At 40.8% G+C, this 21,966-nt stretch overlaps 1 long non-coding RNA gene across 6 annotated transcripts in view; it reads left to right on the top strand.

Moving 5' to 3' along the window:
* Window positions 1-21,613, top strand: part of LOC127300909 (uncharacterized) — a 191,362-nt gene extending 169,749 nt beyond the window's left edge. For 5 of the 6 annotated variants that reach the window (XR_011748705.1, XR_011748706.1, XR_011748707.1 and 2 more), the window contains one exon: window positions 20,387-21,613. This is a non-coding gene — a long non-coding RNA (uncharacterized lncRNA). The remainder of the gene's footprint in view (window positions 1-20,386) is intronic. The other variant, XR_011748710.1, reaches the window with a different exon arrangement.
* The last annotated feature ends 353 nt before the right edge of the window (window positions 21,614-21,966 follow it).

Below are 21,966 nucleotides of genomic sequence, written 5' to 3' on the forward strand. Positions count from 1 at the left end.
TTGAATTATGTGAAATGCAAAAGTATAAGGATGTAGATGGTGACATTATAAAATTAAAATTGTTTCCTTTCTCGTTAAGAGGAAGAGCTAAAGATTGGTTGCTATCTCTGCCTAAGAATAGTATTGATTCATGGACTAAATGCAAGGATGCCTTTATTGGTAGATATTATCCTCCTGCTAAAATTATATCTTTGAGAAGTAGCATAATGAATTTTAAACAATTGGATAATGAGCATGTTGCACAAGCATGGGAAAGAATGAAATCTTTGGTTAAAAATTGCCCAACCCACGGACTGACTACTTGGATGATCATCCAAACCTTTTATGCAGGACTGAATTTTTCTTTGCGGAACCTATTGGATTCAGCTGCTGGAGGTACCTTTATGTCCATCACTCTAGGCGACGCAACAAAGCTTCTTGATAATATGATGATTAATTACTCTGAATGACACACGGAAAGAGCTCCACAAGGTAAGAAGGTAAATTCTGTCGAAGAAACCTCTTCCTTGAATGATAAGATTGATGCTATTATGTCTATGCTTGTGAATGGTAGGACAAATGTTGATCCTAATAATGTTCCGTTAGCTTCATTGGTTGCTCAAGAAGAACATGTTAATGTAAACTTCATTAAAAATAATAATTTCAACAACAATGCTTACCGGAACAATTCTAGTAACAACTATAGGCCATATCCTTATAATAATGGCAACGTCTATGGTAATTCTTTTGGGAATTCTTACAACAATAATAGGAATACACCCCCTGGACTTGAAGCTATGCTTAAAGAATTTATTAGTACACAAACTGCTTTTAACAAATCTGTTGAAGAAAAGCTTGGGAAAATTGATATACTTGCTTCTAAAGTCGATAGTCTTGCTGCTGATGTTGATCTTTTGAAATCGAAAGTTATGCCTAATGAAAATAATAATAATAATAATATTGTTACTACAACAAATTCCATCCAAGTTAGAATTAATGAGAATATAAGATTGATGGCCGAATTGCGTGCTAGGTGGGAAAGAGAAGAAAATGCTAAAGAAGATAATATAGCTAAAGTTTGGACTATTACCACCACTAGTAATGCTAATGCTCCACATGTTGCTGCACCTCCTACTATTAATGGTAAAATAATTGGTGTTGGCAATGTTTCTACTTCTAATGCAAAGCGTGAAAAACTGCCTGAAACTGCTAAAACTACTGAAACTGCCTGTGATAAAACTGCTGAATTTTTTTCCAACATTGGGGACAATGATCCCATTGCTTTAGATTATAATGGTTTGGATTTTGATGATTGCCACATCTCTGAAGTTATAAAGTTCTTACAAAAACCTGCTAAGAGTCCTAATGCTAGTGCTATAAATTTGGCTTTCACAAAACATATTACAAATGCTCTCATAAAAGCTAGAGAAGAGAAATTAAATCGCGAAGCTTCTATTCCTAGGAAGCTAGAGGATGGTTGGGAGCCCATCATTAAGATGAAGGTCAATGACTTTGATTGTAATGCTTTATATGATCTTGGTGCAAGTATTTCCGTTATGCCTAGAAAGATCTATAATATGCTTGACTTGCCACCATTGAAAAATTGTTATTTGGATGTTAATCTTGCTGATAATTCTACAAAGAAACCTTTGGGGAGAGTTGATAATGTTCGCATTACCGTTAACAATAACCTTGTCCCCGTTGATTTTGTTGTCTTCGATATTGAATGCAATGCATCTTGTCCCATTATATTGGGAAGACCTTTTCTTCGAACTGTTGGTGCTATCATTGATATGAAGGAAGGTAATATTAAATATCAATTTCCTCTCAAGAAAAGTATGGAACACTTCCCTAGAAATAGAATAAAGTTACCTTTTGATTCTATCATTAGAACAAATTATGATGTTGATGCTTCGTCTCTTGATAATACTTGATACACACTTTCTGCGCCTAGCTGAAAGGCGTTAAAGAAAAGCGCTTATGGGAGACAACCCATGATTTTACTACTGCACTTTTATTTTATATTTGAGTCTTGGAAGTTGTTACTACTGTAGCAGCCTCTCCTTATCTTTGTTTTGTTGCATTGTTGTGCCAAGTAAAGTCTTTGATAGTAAGGTTCATACTAGATTTGGATTACTGCGCAGAAACAGATTTCTTTTTTGTGACGAATCTGGGCCTAATTCTCTGTAGGTAACTCAGAAAATTATGCCAATTTGCGTGAGTGATCCTCAGATATGTACGCAACTTTCATTAAATTTGAGAATTTTCATTTGAGCAAGTCTGGTGCCTCTTAGAAATTCATCTTTACGAACTGTTCTGTTTTGACAGATTCTGCCTTTTATTTCGCATTGCCTGTTTTGCTATGCTTGATGGATTTTTCTATTCCATTAACTTTCAGTAGCTTTGTGCAATGTCCAGAAGTGTTAAGAATGATTATGTCACCTCTGAACATGTGAATTTTGATTGTGCACTAACCCTCTAATGAGTTGTTTTGAGTTTGGTGTGGAGGAAGTTTTCAAGGATCAAGAGAGGGAGATGATACAATATGATCAAGGAGAGTGAAAGCTCTAAGCTTGGGGATGCCCCGGTGGTTCACCCCTGCATATTTCAAGAAGACTCAAGCGTCTAAGCTTGGGGATGCCCAAGGCATCCCCTTCTTCATCGACAACATTATCAGGTTCCACTAGTGAAACTATATTTTTATTCCATCACATCTTATGCACTTTGCTTGGAGCGTCTGTTTGTTTTTGTTTTTGTTTTGTTTGAATAAAATGGATCCTAGTATTCATTGTGTGGGAGAGAGACACGCTCCGCTGTTGCATATGGACAAATATGTCCTTAGGCTTTACTCATAATATTCATGGCGAAGGTTGAATCTTCTTCGTTAAATTGTTATATGGTTGGAAACGGGAAATGCTACATGTGGTAAATGGTATGATGTCGTGAATAATTTGATACCTGGCAATTGTTGTGCTCATGTTTAAGCTCTTGCATCATATACTTTGCACCTATTAATGAAGAAATACATAGAGCTTGCTAAAATTTGGTTTGCATAATTGGTATCTCTAAGGTCTAGATAATTTCTAGTAAGGGTCGAACAACAAGGAAGACGATATAGAGTCTTATAATGCTTACAATATGTCTTTTATGTGAGTTTTGCTGTACCGGTTCATACTTGTGTTTGTTTCAAATAACCTTGCTAGCCTAAACCTTGTATCGAGAGGGAATACTTCCTATGCATCCAAAATCCTTGAGCCAAACACTATGCCACTTGTGTCCACCATACCTACCTACTACATGGTATTTCTCCGCCATTCCAAAGTAAATTTCTTGAGTGCTACCTTTAAAATTTCCATTCTTTGCCTTTGCAATATATAGCTCATGGGACAAATAGCCTAAAACCTATTGTGGCATTGAATATGTACTTATGCACTTTATCTCTTATTAAGTTGGTTGTTGTGCGATAACCATGTTCCTGGGGACGCCATCAACTACTCTTTGTTGAATATCATGTGAGTTGCTATGCATGTCCGTCTTGTCTGAAGTAAGGGCGATTTACCATGAGTTGAATGGTTTGAGCATGCATACTGTTAGAGAAGAACATTGGGCCGCTAACTAAAGCCATGATCCATGGTGGAAGTTTCAGTTTTGGACAAATATCCTCAATCTCATATGAGAAAATTAATTGTTGTTGAATGCTTAAGCATTAAAGAGGAGTCCATTATCTGTTGTCTATGTTGTCCCGGTATGGATGTCTAAGTTGAGAATAATCAAAAGCGAGAAATCTAATGCGAGCTTTCTCCTTAGACCTTTGTACAGGCGGCATAGAGGTACCCCTTTGTGACACTTGGTTAAAACATATGTATTGCGGTGATAATCCAGGTAATCCGAGCTAATTAGGACAAGGTGCGGGCACTATTAGTACACTATGCATGAGGCTTGCAACTTGTAGGACATAATTTACATGATGCATATGCTTTATTACTACCATTGACAAAATTGTTTTCTTGTTTTCAAAACTAAAGCTCTAGCAAAAATATAGCAATCAATGCTTCCCTCTGCGAAGGGCCTTTCTTTTACTTTTATGTTGAGTCAGTTCACCTATTTCTCTCCATCTCAAGAAGCAAACACTTGTGTGAACTGTGCATTGATTCCTACATACTTGCATATTGCACTTGTTATATTACTTTATGTTGACAATATCCATGAGATATACATGTTATAAGTTGAAAGCAACCGCTGAAACTTAATCTTCCTTTGTGTTGCTTCAATGCCTTTACTTTGAAATTATTGCTTTATGAGTTAACTCTTATGCAAGACTTATTGATGCTTGTCTTGAAAGTAATATTCATGAAAAGTCTTTGCTATATGATTCAATTGTTTACTCATTACATTTACCATTGCTTTGATCGCTGCATTCATTACATGTGCTTACAATAGTATTGATCAAGATTATGATGGCATGTCACTTCAGAAATTATCTTTGTTATCGTTTACCTACTCGGGACGAGCAGGAACTAAGCTTGGGGATGCCGATACGTCTCCAACGTATCGATAATTTCTTATGTTCCATGCCACTTTAGTGATGATACCTACATGTTTTATGCATACTTTATGTCATATTTATGCATTTTCCGGCACTAACCTATTAACGAGATGCCGAAGAGCCGATTGTCAAGTTTACGCTATTTTTGGTTTCAGAAATCCTAGTAAGGAAATATTCTCGGAATTGGACGAAATCAACGCCCGGGATCTTATTTTTCCACGAAGCTTCCAGAAGTCCGGGGAGGAAACGAAGTGGGGCGACGAGGCGCCCACACGCTAGGGCGGCGCGGCCCAAGCCCTGGCCGCGCCGGCCTGTTGTGTGGGGCCCTCGTGGCACCCCCTGACCTATCTCCTCCGCCTATTTAAGCCTTCGTCGATAATAACTCCAGTACCGAGAGCCACGATACGGAAAACCTTCCAGAGACGCCGCCGCCGCCAATCCCATCTCGGGGGATTTAGGAGATCGCCTCCGGCACCCTGCCGGAGAGGGGAATCATCTCCCGGAGGACTCTTCACCGCCATGGTCGCCTCCGGAGTGATGTGTGAGTAGTTCACCCCTGGACTATGGGTCCATAGCAGTAGCTAGAAGGTCGTCTTCTCCTAATTGTGCTTCATTGTTGGATCTTGTGAGCTGCCTAACATGATCAAGATCATCTATCTGTAATGCTACATGTTGTGTTTGTTGGGATCCGATGAATAGAGAATACTATGCTATGTTGATTATCAATCTATTATCTATGTGTTGTTTATGATCTTGCATGCTCTCCGTTACTAGTAGAGGCTCTGGCCAAGTTTTTGCTTTTAACTCCAAGAGGGAGTATTTATGCTCGATAGTGGGTTCATGCCTCCATTAAATGCAGGACAAAGTGAGAAAGTTCTAAGGTTGTGGATGTGCTGTTGCCACTAGGGATAAAACATCGATGCTATGTCTAAGGATGTATGTGTTGATTACATTACGCACCATACTTAATGCAATTATCTGTTGTTTGCAACTTAATACTAGAAGGGGTTCGGATGATAACCTGAAGGTGGACTTTTTAGGCATAGATGCATGCTGGATAGCGGTCTATGTACTTTGTCGTAATGCCCAATTAAATCTCACAATACTCATCATATCATGTATGTGCATGGTCATGCCCTCTTTATTTGTCAATTGCCCAACTGTAATTTGTTCACCCAACATGCTTATTCTTATCGGAGAGACACCACTAGTGAACTGTGGACCCCGGTCCATTCTTTACATCAAATACAATCTACTGCAATACTTGTTCTACTGTTTTCTGCAAACAATCATCATCCACACTATACATCTAATCCTTTGTTACAGCAAGCCAGTGAGATTGACAACCTCACTGTTACGTTGGGACAAAGTACTTTGGTTGTGTTGTGGAGGTTCCACGTTGGCGCCGGAATCCCTGGTGTTGTGCCGCACTACACTCCGCCGCCATCAACCTTCAACGTGCTTCTTGACTCCTACTGGTTCGATAAACCTTGGTTTCTTACTGAGGGAAACTTACTGCTGTACGCATCACACCTTCCACTTGGGGTTCCCAACGGTCGTGTGCTGTACGCGTGTCACCTGCGCGTTTTGTTCTGTTTAGGAGTATTGCAGCTGACTGTATTTCTGAATTCGTGCTATATTTTTAACTTACAAGTGCTTTCGTTGGTAACCACCTCATCCTTTAGATTTAAACACGACGCATAAGTATTTTTTCCCTGACCTAACCCACCCATTTGCTGAAACTCTACATGGTATCAGAGCCTAGGTTTCCTTCCTACTAGTGCTAGCCGCCCCAAACAGTACCATACAAGTTCTTCCTTTGACCACAAAAACCACCGTTGAGATGTAGAAATCCAGGCGGCGGGAGGCTGCATCAGGTGCTCTGTGTGGGTTGCGGCTATCACACACAGCGATGAGAGTTGTGTGAGATCGGCGGCTGCTCGCGCGGGGACAAAGAAGAGGGTGAAGATCGTTTTGGTTTAGAAAGGAGAGAAGAGGAAGTTAATCCGTGGCAGAGAGATCTGGATCCGTGCGAGGTGGAGATGTTGGAGGCGTGCGGAGTGGGCCGAGCCTTTGAGCGTAGGGCGGAGCCGGAGGTTGGTGTTGGACGTTGACCAGCGCGAGCCGGTCGATGTGGCCAGGTGCGGTCTGCCAGGTTGGCCAGGGCGGCGCCATCCGAGTGGAAGTGAGGAGAAAATGGAGATTTGAGGTTGTGAGGATATGTTGTGATGGAGTTGATGAGGCTGCGTTTGAGTCGTGATGGAGTTGATGAGGTTGCGGTTGAGTCGTGATGGAGTTGATGAGGCTGCGGTTTAGTGGTGATGGTGATGGTTGTGGATTTGTCCAGGGGAAAGGCATGCGTGCCTGAGGTGAGACTGGTTGAGGTCTGACCGGGGGATAGGCATGGGTGCTTGAGGAGTGGATGGTTGAGGCAGGAGTTGGCTGGGGTTTTGTGGGAGAGACGGAAGAGGTCAGTGGCCGGGCAGAGTGGAGAAGAGAGGCTGAGGACATTGAGGCGAGTGTGGATGGTTCTGCGGAACTTGTGTGGTGAGGCAGCCGGGGTTGTTGAGGACGTGTATGGTTAGGAGTTGTGCGTATCCCAGATGGTTGAAGCTGGATGTCTTCGCTGCTGATGAAGAGATGAATCGAGATGACAAGATGATGGAAAGTGCAATGATGTCATGTATCCTAGGAGTTATGCTCAAAGTTCATTACTCGTAGTTGTCATATGTGTCATGTTGTTGTTGCAAGATGGCCATGGTTGTTTACCCATGATCATCTTGAGGGGGTGTGTTGGACCATGAGTGAGTTTAGTAGTAGCGCTGTAGTAATATTGTATCCAGTGTGAGGCCCATAGAGGCCCATGTCCAGTGGTATTGTAACCCTAACTCAGATGATATAAATACAGAGTGTGGTGGTCTGAGTGACCTAACCCACCCATTCGCTGAAACTCCACAAAATATGAGCCACCAATCACGAGCCGTTGAATGCTCTACATGTCCACGATTGACAACAACAACAACAACAACAACAACAACAACAACAACAACAACAACAACAACAAAGCCTTTATTCCCAAACAAGTTGGGGGTAGGCTATACAAGTCCACCATTGACACGATTACAATTTCTCACTATTTGGCCGTAGGCTACTGCTCTAGTTACATCATGTTTGATATCTTTCTGCGATCCTGTATTACATGTTTATGCACGTCATAATGCTTCTACTACTGTTTGGTGTCAATTTAATTATAGAAAATCCTTGACTCGTAACAGTTTGTTGTTATTACACGTGCAGCAGACACATCTTACACTCAGAAACATAGAGTAAAGCTCGCCTATAATCATGTAAGTACCTGCTGTTTTTTGTATATTGCTTAATGCAAACTTCTATATCTTGGATCCTGTTTCTGTTTACAATTGGCCTCTCCTTCATGCAGAGGAGAAACAGTGAGGCACCAGGTTCTTCTATCCAAGTACCTGATGAGGTCCGTGTGACTCAAAAAAAAGCTCACGTAAGTTCCCTGTTTTTTTTTTGGAATGTTAATTTACCTCCTGTGCGTAGTTCAATTGCATCATTTTCTGTATGTTGCACTACCTAAGGTGCCTAATGGAATCTAATAAAATATAAACAATGACCATATGGAACATTGCACACTGCCTTTGACCCATCTGGCATCCGGCATGCCTGTGTATAAGTTACATGATTTGGCTATCTTAAACAAGTCCTGAAATTCTATTATGTTAATTTTTTGCGTGTTGCTTCATTGAGTTTGCATGTTGTTCCATGGCTAGTGCATGAAGTTTGATAGAAATGATCCTAGCTGAAATGATGCACTTCGTGTTTTTTTATTGCTTTATTCCTTACCTAGCTTCCTATTCTACTTGAAACATGATTGCTTTATTCCTAACCTAGCTTCCTATTCTACTTGAAACATGATTGCTTTATTCCTAACCTAGCTTCCTATTCTACTTGAAACATTGTGAAAAAATAGTTATATTACTTGTTTAAATGTCTAGCTTTGTTTTTCTGAGTCCCATTGACATGATGTGGTATATCCATATTCAAATGATCTCGTTTATATAATACGCTCCATGTTCAATTGCTTCATTCATTTTCTAGTAATCTACTAGTAAGTAGCACGTGCTTTGCACGTCACGACATATATAATTTTAAAATATATTTCCATATTTTATTTGATGTTGATAATTATTATTTTTTCCTAAAATTAGTCACAAAGCCTAAAGTTTGGTTTTTGAAAAACTAATACACGCTAAAAGAAGTAATGGAAGGAGTAATATGTGAGTTCACTACAATTAAGTTTTTTAGTCAGTATGAAATGGAAGTATACCCTAATACGAAAGTGACACAACTTTTTCATGGACACCCCATTAGGATTATGTATATTTTTGTGATTAGAGTCGAGAATTTTTAAGGATCTATCTTACCTTTTCCGGCATGCATATTGCACGGCAAGACTATCTAATTTATATATTTCTACCATATTTTTTGAAATTTAAAATACATTATCCAATATCTATGTATAAATTTACTACCTCAATACTTTTTATGTGACCCACACATGGCCACCGTTAGATTTTATATCAAAACTGGTTGTCACGGGGAAAAAAGTTAGACCTTAATATGAGTAAATACGAAATATTAGTACTAAATTAATATATAATATTTTATCAGCCTTGGTTGGTGGACCAATGAACTTCGTATCTTCGAGCTTGAAGATGGTTCTTGTAACATAGTAATTGCTATTTGTTTTCCTAGCACAGAATTATATATCAATATCTTCACATAACCATGTACGATGAAGATGATATTTTTCATAACACAGTGCCAATGTAGACGATGGCTTGTGCTTCTATAAACTCCCAAAACAAAAATGTTTTCTTTAGTAAAACAAAAGAACGGCTGAGATTAAATGATACATGTTTGGTATTAGGGGTGAGATGGCTGAGACTAAATGATACCATGATACCCTTTCGGGGGATTACACTATTTTAAATTTTGAGGGTATATGAAAGCTAAAGCCTTAGATTTTGTTGGAGAGTGAATGTTGTCATTGACCCTGTTATGGATTTTGCATTTCATTGCCACTACTTGTACTGACATCTCGCTTCATTCGTGTTTAATTCGGTCCCGTTGGTACTCGAACCCGGGTGGGCTGGCTGCGCACTCACAAGCCTTGCCACTGAGCTAGCACTCAGTTCTCAGATTAAGCAATGCCTCGTTATGCTTAATTTAAATGTTATGGCACTTCATACAAGCCATACAATTAATTGTTGCATTGACCTTCTATGTTGTCGAAGGCACTATCTGAGTCATGCTTAAATCAATCATACATTATTTTCCTAATTGTATCCAATCCAACATGCACATGTTTTGACTGTATTTGGCTATTTGCTAGATTTCTTCTGTGCAGTGACCTGGCTTCGTTATTGGGCACATGATGTCTAGTTGCTTGGTTCATTGTATACATCATCGCCATGATCTAGTTTGGTTTGTTCTAAGAGGCATGTGGCTTAACTGGTTTCTTTATTATATCTGCCCATGGTTCTTTCAAAATTATGTCAATAGTGCTGTTTGTTTGCCGTGTATTGTATTGCATTTTAACTTGTTTTGTCTTAGTTTCAGCCTGCAAACAAAGCTGTAATGTCAGTAGGGACAACCCATTTATCAAGTGTTACGGTCATTTCACAGAGCAACAGTGACAGTGGCACGTGCTCTCATTGGTCCACTGAGTCCAGTACACCAACTATTCCAGAAGAAATAGATGTACGAGGCTCTATTTTTGATTGCTTGCTATGTTATATCAGCTCAATGATGATCTTGAAATTGGAGGTCTTTTATTGCATCATATGATGTTGTAACTTGTTTTATCTAAATTTCAGGCTTCAAATAAAGCTACAAAGCCAGAAGCAAGGGCCAATGCCTCAAGTATTGATGTTTCACAAAGCACCAGTGAGAGTGCATATTGCTCACATATGCCCATGGTATCTATTGCTCAACTTAATCCGGCACAAAGAGATTTGGGGGATGCACTCCAAGAGGCAGTTGATATATTTGGGCGGGAAAACAAAGATGCTGATGAAATAATTGCCAACACACGCCAAGAGATACATGAATTGAAAAATAGGCAAACTTTGACAAAAAAATGTTCTAAAGAATCTCCTATGCACTTGTCATGGTAAGCTAGTTGTGATGTGTCTGGGAATTGAAGGTGTCTAAATAAACTTTGATTCTGTTGTTCAGTCAAGTGGACTGCTGATGCCAATGCTGTAATTAATTACTGCTCAAAATTTCGTTCAAAATTTCGTGGTCTGTAATAATTGCAAATTTTGTTGTTGTACTAAAATTAGATATGTTCCATGTGGCTGCTGTATTTTGTGTGAAATAATATCCTAATGTGTACTTCAATTAAACCATAAATTGGCTGCATGCTGAAAATTTGAATCTGAGCGCACGTGTGAACTGTTTTCTGCTCTTAATGCAATAAAGGTTGTTTCTTCGAAGACTACGAACATGGTAGCCCATTAATAATACCTTAATAATTATGCCTGCTAGCAAGATAGATGGTCCTTATTATAGTCAGGCATGCCAACTTGTATGATTAAAAGTAGTTCGTACACATTAAATCTACCATCTGCATTTTTCTCAGTAATAACTTTTTTTACGCAACTCAAAACTTGTCATGCTAATATGAAATTCGAGATGGCAAAACCTGGGAAAGATAAAGATATCACCAAAAACTCTTTCCTGCGAAATGCTGGGTTTTGAAGCCCAAGTCCAAGTCTTTCTCTGCTCATGTTTTGGAGGAACAACTCCAAGTAGAACGAGTTGCAACAGCTATGCTAAGAACAAAAGTTGGCATGTTGAGATCGAGATTAGAAGCATGTGATGCCCTACTGCACGAGGCCAATCAAGTTCGTTATAATCTCCCAAAGACTTAGGGCCTGTTTGGTTCCCAGCCACAGTTTGCCAAGCCTAACATTGGCAAGTGTGGCAGCCACAAAAGTGTGGCTAGGATTTTGGAAGCCACAAAGTGTGGCAAAAGTTGGCAAAAAAATCACTCTATGACAAGTGGGTCATATGATTAGTGAAATGTGGCAGCTCTAAAGTGTGGCAAGAACCAAACACATGCCAAATTGCCAAACTTTGGCTTGGCAAAGTGTGGCTAGGAACCAAACAGGCCCTAAGAAAATGCCATAGATAGTTGGAGATGAACACTACATAGTGAGTACATTGGTCTTGTGAAATGTTTCCTTAGATTCACTGTTCAAAAAATCGTCCGATTCAACGATTAATCGCCCGATTAATCCCTATTCGGTGGTCACCGATTAGCCGATAAATTCATTTATCGTCTGATTAACTCATTTATCGCCCGATTAATCGTCCGATTTGCCTATTAATCGCTAATCGTCAGCCGACCGAGTTGAACCCGATAAGCGATTTTCTCAACATTGCTTAGATTATGGCACCGTTCCTACTTTTGTTGGTGGATGCATTTATCTGCGATTGGGATCAACTTGGTAGTTGTTCATGTGGATGTTATATAAATTAATTGCATAGCCTTTTTCAATCAGTTCGAACTTAAATGGTATCATAGCCAAGGTCTCAAGTTTGAATTGTCGAACGTGTGGTTTAATTTAATCTCAGTCGGGCGGCAAAATCCCCCACCAATCCTGAAATATTTCAAACGCATTTTTGAATGGGATTAAGAAGATAGGGACTATAGATCATGATCATGGTAGTGACCGGTATTTAATGTGATGATGATTTGATTTTGCACTCGGCCTTGAACAGAGGTACTAGTACGGTCTCACAATTTTTTATCATTATAGTTGGACGGTAGCCAAATTCAAAATCTCATAGCGGCAAAACTTCTCGCCCACAAAATACAAAAATTTCACACGCTTCCAAATTCCCATTCTACCCTGTGGAGATGACAGCAAAGTCGGTTGGTGGGGGGGTATGCCCGTCATTTTTTGGATCACCACCTCCCTAGCCCGGAAACCCTCCCAAAAAAAATTCATTTCCCTCAGACCACCCACCGGAACTTCCAAGTCCCTCTCTCCCACCTCCACGACCACCACACCGGAACATCTCCGCCGGACGTCCCTGGCCTACCCGAGGCCTCGCGATCCTCGTCATCCGGCTGCCTGCCGGAGCCGCTTCATCGATGCCGTCATCAACCGGACCGGATCATCCCCGCCGAACCTCGAAACCATATGCTCATCCAGCAGTCTACCGCAGTCGCTTCAGCTGCGGTATCGTCCACCCCACCGGAGCCGTCGTCCACCGCATCGGATCTTGCTCACTGACACCGATGTGCATGAACCGGATCTGCTTCACCGGCGTCGTGCATGATCTAAACTCTTCTATTGTTGCTTTTCTATTGCTTGCCTGCAAGTTCTTGTTTAATCTTGCGAGAACCTGTTTGTGCTAACGACGCGCCGTTATGTTTTTTGCAGATGAGATGAGTAACCATGAATTATAATGGCCGTCTCTCCAACCCCAAGTAGCACATGTAGCGTACTTCATCACCGGATCTATCAACCCCAGGAAGATCTGCTGTGACTCCCACAGAGTGCTTCTCCTAATGTAAGTCCCTTGTTTTAGCGCCATGTTCTGGGTTCAGATGCTTGTTTGTCTGAAGCTCTTTTAGTTCATTCCTAGATATGACCGTAACACCTTGCTATTTTCTAGTTCATTGCTAACTTTAAGCGATTGAACGTTTTGGTTTGCATTCCCTGCTCTGTAGATGTAGCCATCATAACTTCTATCTTGCTCAGTCGTTGTTACAAAAATTATAGGCTGCTACTATTTTGTTCATGCCAATCTTGTTCTCCCTGAACATGTTGGTTTGCATTCCCTATACTACAGGTGATGCCATTGTTATTTCTATCTACTTCGTCGTAAGCTAACAAAGTAACTGCCTGCTATTAGTTCCTGCATGCTATCGCTCTGCCATCCTGCAGTACAAATTTATTTGAACTCGTCACAGCAGCTACTTCCATCATAATTTTGTCTGCCATCTGATTCTTCAAAAGCTGCAATATTAACTTGTTTCTCTTAATTGGCATGGCGCTCACATATAGAATGGTGAACATATTGGTGTGCATTCCCTCTTCTACAAGTTCACAGGTGATCCCACTATATTCCGTTGCTGGTCCATCCTAAGCCGTAGCATTAACTATCCTATATGTGTTGCTCATTACAACTTTATATCCCGAAACAAACTAATTTGTTTCCCTCATCTACAAGTTTATGAGTGATGCCATTATAACTCCTATCTGTTTTATTCCTAGCTATTATAGTAACATCCTGCTATTATTTAGTTCATGGCCAATTTTAAGTAATTGCACATGTTGGTTCGCATTCCCTGCTCTATAGCTTTTGGCATCGTAACTTCTATATTTGGTTTACATTCCCTGCTCTGTAGATCTAGCCATCATAACTTTATCTTGCTCAGTCGTTGTTACAAAAATTATGGCCTGCTACTATGTTGTTTGTGCCAATTTTTTACTCCATGAACATGTTGGCTTGCATTCCCTGTACTACAGGTGATGCCATTGTTTTGTATCTAGTTCATTGTAAGCTAACAAAGTAAGGACTTAGTTTGGCATGCTATCACTCTGCTATCTAGCCTGTAGTACAAATAAACTTGTTATACTACTAGATAATAATTTTGCGTGCCATCTTGTTCTTCAAAAGCTGCATTATTGACTTGTTTCTCTGACTTGGCATGACGCTCACATATGGAATGCTGAACATATTTGTTTGCATTCCCTCTTATAAAAGTTCACAGGTGATCCCACTATATTATGTATCTGGTCCATCCTAATCTCCAGCATTAACTATCCTCTATGTGTTGCTCATTACAAGTTTATATCCCGAAACATCTTGATTTGCATCCCCTTCACTATAAGTTCAGGAGTATTATTTAGTTCACGGCCAAAATGAAGTAATTGCACTTGGCACATGTTGGTTCACATTCCCTCTGTAGCGACCCGAACCTGGTATGGTTCGAATCTCTGTGCTTACAGTGCTATCCCTGGATCACAGCTAGCACACACAGTAACAAATGAATATCAAGATATAACATACGTCATTTTATTACTCAAACGATGAATCCAGAGTTGATTACATCCTTGCACAGCATAGTGGCTGGCTCACATTACAGCGAAACATAAAGGTACGTCTTGGGCTTCATCAACGCCACATGGCTTGTTGAGTATAGGCCCGTGATCCTATCGTCCTTACTCGTCATCTGCAACAGGTAAAGTTACAGCCAAAAACATTTGGTCAATACTTTGAATGTATTGGCAAGTTACACAAGTTGCAAAGTGGTTTATAATTATATACATGCAAAGGAATGTCAAAGGAAGGCTCGGGTTTTATTTTGCGTAAAGCCAATTTTGTTTCATGAAAATCTTTTTAGAAACTTTCTTTGTCTTTATATACTTTTTAAAACAAAATAATATAGGGCTGGACAAACACAAGGAATCCACCAAGGTTCACCATCCTACATTCCATCCCCAAAACAAGCTAAACTAACTCCAGAGCCACTCACTGGATAGAGTTAGCATGCATTAAGTTTCTAGGCAACACTAAATTCAGAGCCACTCACTGGATGAAAGTAGGAATTGCAAAACAGTTCGGACAATCCTAAGTTCAGAGCCACTCACTGGATAAACTTATGATGCCAAAACAATTTTTTTTTTAAAAGGTTTTGAAAACATAGGAGATCCTTCATCTGCTTCAATCTTCAGTTGCTCAAATTGCTCATATCCGAGAGCACGGCTAATCGATTAGATTATACACTCTGCAGAGGTTGTACACTTTCCCCACATGTCACAGTCCATCCTTTTTGTTGTATCCTTCATTTGGCTTAACCGGGCATGGATCATGACGAAGTTTTCCATAGAAGCCCCCTATACATAATCCCAGTCCGCCCGCAACTATGATCTGAAGACCCCTCTCTAATGGCGGTACCGATGCAAGGGTTTCCCTCTATGTACGACTAAGCCAGAGCCCATATAGCATGTGGCTGTACTGGAAGCTTCCTCAACTGAAACTTTGAAGATCTCTTTGACCCTGGGCGGCAGTCCCCACCAAAACCTGAGTCTGCAGAGCCACTCACTGGATGCAGCTCTTGTAGACGCTCCCAACATACCACTCCGCCCAGAGAAAAACATTTTTATAAGTTTTTATTTCAGAAATATTTTCACCATACAACCCCAGAATGGGCGCATGTCATTTATCATAAAGGTTTTGTTCTTTGAAAACCCATATCCCACGTCTACCAAGCAATTGGCTAAGCACTCATAGAATATACGCATTTTAATAAAATGGCTACAAGGAACATGGTAAGAAATCCTATGGCTCTCTACTAGGATAGCAAAGCATAATTTCCTACACATGCATTTCTACGAAAATATTTGTAAAACCATGCATATCAAAAATAGTAGGACAAAAGGTCATGTGTAACTTGCCTTTCTTTGGCGAAGAGTAGTTATCTTGTGTACTTAGCAACTCATATTATTTCTTTGATAAACTATCGATCCCGCCACTCTTCGTGAAATCTATCGCAACGAAAAGGAAAGAATACTATATATAAACATACACACATCTCAAAAGGAAATATCCAACAAAAACGGAATATGAAAAATATAAATAATCTCCAAATAAAACCAAATTACTTTATTTAGTATTCACTAGCAACACCAATTTTATTACGGACAAATCCTAATTAAATTTGCGTAGTTTACAGTTTACAATTTTGTGAGAGTTAAGATTATATCCTAAGATAATCTGCACAAGGTCATGGCTAAGATAGGAACGAAGCTTTAAGGGTACTAACGGGTGGATATGATCAGAAGGTTCTACTTTGCCAAAAGAATCATGTTGAAAAGAGTTGTAGAGTTCGAATTATTAGAACATACTCAAAATTTCTCAATTGAAATTCGAATATTGGGTAGCTGTCAAAACTTAAAGCTAAAGGTTTCATTGGATTCTATATTTCCTAAAGATTCCATGGATACTAAATTTACGAAATTTGGATGAGTAGAACTGAAGTTATGAACTTCTGAACTTACACGTGTAAACTGTCCAAAAAACGAAAATCTACTAAAACTTCATTACGTAACAGGTTCAGACTAAACTGTCCTGCATATTTTCTATGCCTGTGATACGATGTAAGTTCCTGGCAACTAAAGCTTTGGACATGTGAAGTTTTTGCTGGAATCGGTTTCTATGCACTGAATCATTCCGTGTTTGATTGGATTGCTTCCAAACTCATGACCTGAAGTACGAGACGCGGTTGCTGATTACACTACTCGTGAATAATATACACTGAAGTCTAAGCTCAGCTACGCAAAGGAATTTGATCGAAGGAAAGCTACCTGATGCGGCGGCTTGGTTGGAGATGGCGTCGACGATGTGTGATTCCCGGAGAAGGAAAACTATCAGACATCGTTCATCTCTTCATGCTGAAGATGGCGTGGTGCTCCTCTGCCGAAACTCATTGAGACGGTGGCGGATGGCTGCAGGGTCGGCGGCATCAGGCGCTCGTCCTAGTCAACCTTCGGGTATGAAAAACGAGTGATGAGAATATGCAGTAGCTGTGAACGGGAAGAATAAAGAGATAGCGAGTAGAATGAGGTCCTGGTTCCCTGTGACTACCTCGCCGCAGACATCGGCGTCCTGCGGCTGCCGGCGAGTTCGGCGAAGAATTCTCCCTTCACGTGGGCAGCCTGGGGGCGTGAAGTGGTGGAGGGGAGTGATGCAATGGGAAAGGACTGGGTGAATTTATACAACGTGGGAGGGGGTACAGCGACGGGAGGTGAACGGAATCGGCCGGCTCGGTAACGTTTATGAAGGCCATAAGTGGAGATTTAAGTGCAATGAAACGGGGTTTCAATGTCCTGAATGGAATGTCCATTAACTTCAGCACAACTTTCATGTTGAAGTCAATAAGAAAATATCACTAGATTGATTAGAATTAGAAGGGGAAGAGGTGGCTGCCATTAGACTGGAACGCTCGAGCTGTGTACGTGCTCTCGAGGAAGACCACCCTCTCGGTCGATCGGGCTGGCTGGGCTGGTCCGACTGTCCAGTTCGATGGTTGATTCTCTTTTTTTTTCCTCTATTCTAACTTGTGGGAATAGGATTCATATACTATCACATTTTGTACAGAAATTTCAGAAAATCCAAATAAAGCAAAATACTTGTAGTGGGCTTTGGAAAGATAGTTTCCAGCCACTTTACTTTTATAAAATCCTTTGTTTATAAAAAAAATACATGCAAGTAAATCATTTCCAACTTAAGATGCGAGGATGTCATGTTATCCTCAACTCATTTTTATTTTCTGAGATGCAATTAAAGTCAAATAACATCACCAATGAAAATATTTCCCAAACCATTTATATATTTTGGAAATGTCATATTATTTCCTCTCTATAGGGAAAGTCATATTATTCCATCTCTCTTTGGAAAGTCATATTATTCCACTCATGTATAATATTCCGGGCATGGTTTGAGAAAAAGTTTTAACAAGTCCTCAAAAGTTTTAATTTCTCTAGAAAATTCAACAAACCCAAAGCAATTCAACACACTTACTTAATAAATTTTAACATTCCAAAATTCTGAAAATTTTGGAATGTTACACCCTCCTCTTTAGCTTTTTTCATCGTAACTTCTATTTTTGGTTTACATTACCTGCTCTGTAGATGTAGCCATCATAACTTCATCTTGCTCAGTCGTTGTTACAAAATTTATAGCCTGCTACTATATTGTTCATGCCAATCTTGTACTCCCTGAACATGTTGGTTTGCATGGGACTCGACAGTAGTAAGTCTGCTGTTTCATTCTAACATGCTCTGTTATATTGGCTATTGGTATGCGGCATGCACTCTTTGTTTGCTTATTGTGCGCATTACAATGATCTTGTTATAACGACGAAATGATTAGTTCCAAATTCTTTGGCAAACAATATTGTAGTGTCTTTGCCTTTCCATTGTTGTTGTCTTAACTTGTAATGTCTTTGTTTCAGATATAGGTGCTGCATGGACAACTTAAAAGATTGCCGGATCGCTTCATTGTATTGCTAGGTTTAATTACCATTCAATTTATCTGGGTTCTGTAATATTTTTTCAAAGCCTTGCAGCTGATGTAATATTTAGTTAGTTTTTATAGTTCTTTCGCGCATTTTTACTTTGGTGCTTGTGGTAAGTGAGGCTATCCGACAGAAATCATGTGCTGCGTAAATATTCTCAGTATATCACAAATTCTCATCACTTAAACGGCCCAATTAAGCGAAATCACACATGTGCCGGCCCGCAAAATCCTAAAGCGCCTATTATGCCGGCATATAAACACTAACTAAACGGGATGGCCCACGTACTTATTGGGCCAGCCCACTTGCTTTAAGGTGGACCCCACCCACTACTGGGCTGGCCCAGTAACAGAAAAGTGGGCCCCACAAGCTTATTGGGTCGGCCCGCTAACTCGTCGGGCCAGCCCACCTGATTTACCGTGGACCCCACATACTAATTGGGCTGGCCCTTTAACAGGATAGTGGGACCCACCAGCCTTTTTGGCCCGGCCCGCCATCTTGTTGGGCTGGACCACTTGCTATATGGTGGACCCCACGTACTAAATGGGCTGGCCCTTTAACAGGAAAGTGGGACCCACCTGTGTTTTTGGCCCGGCCCACTATCTTGTTGGCCGGCCCACTTGCTATACGGTGGACCCCACATACTAAATGGGCCGGCCCTTTAACAGAGAGTGGGACCCACCTATGTTTTTGGCCCGGCCCACTTTCTTGTTGGGCCGGCCCACTTGCTATATGGTGGACCCCACATACTAAATGGGCCGGCCCTTTAAAAGGAAAGTGGGACCCACCTATGTTTTTGGCCCGGCCCACTATCTTCTTGGGCTGGCCCACTTGCTATATGGTGGACCCCACATACTAAATGGGTCGAGCCTTTAACAGGAAAGTGGGACCCACCTGTGTTTTTGGCCCGGCCCACTGGCTTGTTGGGCCAGCCCATTTGATCTATTATGGACCCCACGTACTTAATGGGCCGACCCGATAGCAGGAAAGTGGGACCCACATGCTAATTGGGCCGGCCCAATAACTTCTTGGGCCGGCCCACTTGCTTTAAGGTGGACCCCACTTTGTAAATGGGCCGGCCCGATAACAGGAAAGTGGGCCCCACATGTCTTGTGGGCCGGCCCTTTTGCCTGTTGACCGGTCAAACGAGTGCATTCGGCCCGGCCCACATGCTTAGTGGGTCGGCCCTTTAAATTTTTGACCAGTCAACCTGAGAGGTTAGGCCCGGCCCACGTAACTAATGGACCAGCCCAGCTATATAGTTGACCGGTCAAACTAAGTCAGTTAGCCCGGCCCGCAAACTTAATGGGTCGGCCCGCTTAAGATGTGGCAGGCCTCGTGTGGGCCTACCATCTACCACGGGGTTTAGCCGGTTAACGCCGTTAACTGCCAGTTAACAGCGTCTGCCACGTGTCAGTTTGCATGACGTCAGCAGTCAACGGGCTCCCGGAAACACTTCTGCAACGGTCCGATTTTCCGTGGCGGAAGGGTGCCCAAGCGCGACGGACCCAAAAAAAACGTGGTAGGACTTTGCCTGGCGCAGTTTCGACAACAGAACCCATATCGTCGGGTTAGGCCCATAGGCGACGAAAAATACCCCTTAGCGGACGATTTTGGGACGTTGTCTATCAGAACTTTTCTTGTAGTGGAAACCAATGATTTTTGTGTTTAGTGTTGTGGCCCTTTGCTTTAATACTTCTGATGGTACAGTACATGTTGATGTCTTCTTGCAGATGAGCACCATAATACGAGTAACACATAATGTCAACTTGCAGATTTTGGTGAGTGTGTGCATTTCAATTAGGTACTAGAAACAGTAACTGAAATGATGTGTATGTAAAATTTTGGTCTCCTTCCAGCTCTTATATCCAGTGTGATAGCTTAGGGGCTCACACCAAGGTAAGTCTGCGAGGAAACATAGGTGATACTATGTTGCATATTGTTGTTTATTTAATTGTTTATTAAGCTGTACTAATCCACTTTTGTTAAAGGACATGCACCGGAATGAAATCATCTTTAATGTGTTGTCATGTCATCTGGTTATAGTATAGGTGGACAAGCTATTATTTCTTATAAATGATTCCTGATGAGCTTACAAATTAATTTTCATTAGCAAAATCACATGCGTAGAGTCTGTTATGTCTAGGGATATTTTGTGAACAATGATGCCGAAAGATGCTAAAAGTAACTCTAAGAATTACCTCTCTCGCACCACATTTCTTGTTTGCAAAGTATTCTGACAAAGGATTGGTCAATGTGCTATGGATCCATTTGACATTAAATTTTACAAGTGCAAGCTAACTCAAACTCAGTCTTAGATAGCTAACTACAACATCACCGATAGCGGTTAACTATCGTTGTTGTTGCTGTTGCTGGTAGTGGTAGTGGTGGTTCGCAGTTGGCTAAGCCTGGAGCTGGTGGCGTCCCCAAATGAGATGGGATTATCTCTGTATCATCTGCAACAACAGAAGCCAGCCATTAGAAGTGAAGCAAATGAGTGAGAATGGCATGCACGTCTTGACTGACTGCATCCAAACACACTAGTAGGATTACCACTATCCTGGATGTGTTTGCAAATCAAAACATAGCAGTGCTAGATTAAGCTAGAGGTGTATTTTGGATACAATGTTTTAGTTAACCGTAGGCTGATTTACTGACATTTGTATTTGGTAGAGAAATTTACCACTGTTTGTGCCATGCTAGCTTTCTGGAACAAACAGTTCCATCTTTTCCAAGAGGAACAAGAATAACTCCTTTGAATGCCTACCTCCAGTGTGATGAGATTTAGTCTGATGTTCTGACTCAATACCAATGTAAATGCTACCGTGTTGGGGTTGTCTGGCAGTTGTAAACTTCACTGTTGTACATATGGGTTGGCAATAGTTTTTTATCCTTGCAGGTTGTGCCATTTTGTGTTCTGATTGATTTGCAGGGATACGTAAGTTCGTTGTTGCGGTGTCTATTTATGGCATGTCTGGTTCTTCAGTTCTTAATTTTTTGAATTGTGAGATGTAAGCTAATGCTATTTCGCAACACGTTAAGGCGGTAAATTGTCCATGGCACTAAAGTTAGTTGTCCATGTATCAACTATGATCCTTGATCATTTAAGCTTAAATGCTTGGCCCCTGTTATGCTTCCCAGGGCTTCTATACAGTGAGTTATGTTGTCTCAGGGAGTTACTTGCACTATTGTTTTTGGTATGACATTTATTAATATAATTTCCAGATTATCCAAACATGCTCATTATGTATGACCTTGTTTGCGGTGTTCCGTTTGGATTTATATTAACTGTTCAGGTATTTTTGTGCCAATG

The sequence above is a fragment of the Lolium perenne genome, chromosome 7 (assembly GCF_019359855.2).
Source record: "Lolium perenne isolate Kyuss_39 chromosome 7, Kyuss_2.0, whole genome shotgun sequence".
Lineage (NCBI taxonomy): Eukaryota > Viridiplantae > Streptophyta > Magnoliopsida > Poales > Poaceae > Lolium > Lolium perenne.